Source organism: Heterocephalus glaber, unplaced genomic scaffold, assembly GCF_053883595.1.
Source record: "Heterocephalus glaber isolate CG9 unplaced genomic scaffold, H.glaber_assembly_v1.0 deba00001481, whole genome shotgun sequence".
In the NCBI taxonomy this organism is placed as follows: domain Eukaryota; kingdom Metazoa; phylum Chordata; class Mammalia; order Rodentia; family Bathyergidae; genus Heterocephalus; species Heterocephalus glaber.
The window spans coordinates 50233586-50237128 of NW_028258317.1; positions in this window are offsets into that span (position 1 = coordinate 50233586).

Consider the following 3543-nt stretch of genomic DNA (forward strand, 5'->3'; position numbering starts at 1 on the left):
TCATTCTGCTTTGCTTCCTGGGGTTGTGATCCTCAATGTCTGTTCCTAGGATATTGTGTAAAATTCTTTGGAGTGCTGGTTTGGTATTGATGAAGTTCCTAAGGTGCTCTTTGTCATGAAAGTATCTTATTTCTCCATCCATTTTGAAAGATAGTTTTGCAGGGTACATCAATCTGGGTTGGAGGCTGTTTTCTTTTAGGGCTTGGAATATGTCACTCCAAGCTCTTCTTGCCTTGATGGTTTGTGTTGAGAAGTCTGCTGTGATTCTGATGGGCTTTCCTTTGTATGTGATTTGTTTCTTTTCTCTAACTGCTTGGAGAACTTTGTTCTTCTCTTGAGTTTCTGGAATCTTAACAATTATATGCCTATGTGTAGATTTTTTTTGATCAAGGCTATTTGGAGTCCTATACACCACATTTATCTGTATGTCAAGCTCTTTTCCCCTGCTTGGGAAGTTTTCTGCCATTATTTCTGTGAAGAGCTTTTTTTATGTCATCTGCACTCTCTCCTGTTTCTTCATTGACTCCAATCAGTCTTGTGTTATTCTTCTTTGCATCATCTAGTAGCTGCTGGATTGATTTCTCATGTTCCCTTATAATTTTGAAGCAATTTTTCTTTTCCTGGTCATTAATTGCAATCTTATCTTCTGTATCTGAAATTCTGTCCTCACATTGGCTCATTCTGCTGTGTAGACTTTCAATGGAGTTTTTTCATGTCCTGGAAATCTATTTGCATCTGTTTTATGGATTCCATTTGTTTCCTATGTTGGGATTCCATCATGTTCCTGAGCTCCTCTCTAGATTTATTAATCATGTCTTGCACTAGGAGCACAATTTCTCCTGTTATCTGAGAACTTATTTCTGATTTCATTTTTTCCAGATCCCCTTTTGTTGCCAGTTCAGTGGGTCCAGGTGGTTGAGTATCAGAGTGTTCCATCTCATTTCCCTTTGGGGTTGCTGTAGGTGATCTGGAAGTCTGGTTTTGAGACTTATTTACATGTCTTCTCATTTCGACTGGGGGGGTGCTGTTGGCGCCTGCACGGATTACCTCCTCTGAGTTGGGAGAGGTGGGACAGGGGCTGCTGCCTGAACTCTTGAAACCTCTCCTCTAGATCAATGAAGAGCACTCACAAATACAGGAATCCAGCCCCTAATTAGCACAAGCCCACAATGGAGAAGGTAAGCCACTCCCATCCGCTGTGGATGAGTGACTGTGGAAATGGAAAAACCCGCCAAAATCAAACAGATAAACTATTACAATTGGGAAGTGAAGTTAGCAAGGTCACTGGATAAAAAAGGCAAGGTACAAAATCAATTGCATTTCTCTATATTTCAATAAGAAAGGGTTTTAAAATGAAAATTTAAAACCTATAGCATTTATAATAGCATCAAAAAGTCAAATATCTTGCTCCAAAACAAAAGTCAAATATCTAGGAATACATTTAATAAAAGATATGCAAGACATCTCTACAGAAAACTACAAAATATTATTGAGTACAGAGAAGACTTAAAGAAATGAAGAGATATATCCCAAGTTTTAAGATTCAATATTGTAAAGATATAAGTACCCCCAAAATTGATCTATAAATTCAAAGACTTTCCCTCCCTAGTGAAATTGATAACCCAAATTTAAAATTTACATAGAAATGCAAATGACCAAGAAAAGTCCATAAAATCTTAAAGAAGAAAATTGAAGGACTTATATGGCAAGATATCAAGACTGATTCAGAAACTATTGTAGGGCTGGGGATTTAGCTCAGTGGTTCTAGTGCCTGCCTCGCAAGCACAAGGTCCTGAGTTCAATTTCGGGTACCAAAAAAAAAAGAGAAGCTATTGTAAAGGCAACGTGGTATCAGCAGGAGAGACAAATTAACCAAGGAACCTAAAAACTGTCCAGAAGATCCCCTGATACAGCCATTTGACTTATGACAGTAATGCCATGCAATGGAGGGAAGATGGTCTTTTCAGTAAGTAGTGCTGGGTCAATTGCAAATCTACACAGAAGGAAAAAAATGAAGCTTGAACCTTACCTCATGCCTCATACAAAATTCACCTCTAGGTGGACGGCAAATCTAAAGGTAAAATAGGAAACAATAAAACTCTTAGATGAAAACATAAGAGAATATCTTCATAACTTTGGAATTCATTAAAGTTAAGAACTTCCGTTATTAATGTCTCCAGTAACAGAGTTGAATCACAACATATAGACTTTAATATGAATATTCACTACATAAAAAGAATATCCAAATGGCTTCTAAACATGTGAAAGAGTGCTTGACATCATTAGTCTTCAGGAAAATCCACATAAAATTACACTGAGATAATCACTGAACACCCACCAGAATGGATAAAACTCAAAAAGATGGACAGTGCCAACTGTTGGCAAGACCATGGAACATCTGCAACTTTCATGCACTGCTGCTGGAAATATAAATTGCTATTGGCAGCATCTAGTTAAACTGAACATATGCATAAACTCCCTGAGCAATTCTACCTCTAAGAATATACATAACACACGTGTGTACATATTCCCCCAGAGCCATGGGTAAGAATGTTCCCAAAAGAACTGTGTGTTGCAGCCAAACCCAGACATAGCTTGACTGTCTGTTATCAGTAGAACAGGTGCACCAGGACATATTCATACACTAGAACACCATGCAAAAATGAAAATAAACTACAGCTAGGTGCAGTGATGTGAATGAATGTGTTGTAAATGTCGTGGCGACTGAAAAAAGCCACAAAAAAGGGCAAATCATATGATTCGATTTTTATAACATTCTAACACTGAGAAAGTAAACTGCAGTGTTAGAACTGCAGCTGAGACAGCTGGGGATGGAGCTCAGCGGTGGAGCACTTGTCTCACCTGAGTGAGGGCCTGGGTTCCAGCCCCAGGACATAACAATCCCAAAAGAGATGGGCCTGGGGGTGACCTGGGGGAGAAGAGGGAGGAGAAGCGCCCGAGGCACTGGTTATGTTTTCCTGAGTTTTTTCTGAGTCCTGAGCACACAGCTGTGTCCGTCTCATAGGACACATTTTCCTCTACAGTGTGATTGATGCCTGTTTATATATGTTTGCTCAAACCTATTTTTAAATTGTTGCTAATAGAAATTTTCCTGGTTTTGTTTGTGTTTACTTTTTACAAGAACAATGAGGATGTAAGGATTATATCTAGTTATGTTAGCACATATTTAAATTATATTACAATAAAGATAAGGAGACAAAAAGAGAGGAACATTAAGACAGAATCATCTTTTAGCTAACTCCTTTGCTGAATTTTAGATATTGCTGAATAAGACTAATTTTTAAAAAATAGAAAATGAATCTTCTTATACTGCCACTTCCTTCTCCCAAACTTCTGTTTTTGATGTTACTTTTGTTACTGACTTACTTTGTTTGTAACAGTTATGTCCTATTCAATAACCCTAAATTTCCTTATTTCCAGCCTGCCCCACACCACCCCCATACTACAGTACTGGGGATTCAACGCGGGTCTTCACACTGAACTACAAGCCCAGGCAGGACTCAAACTGGTGATCCTCCTGCC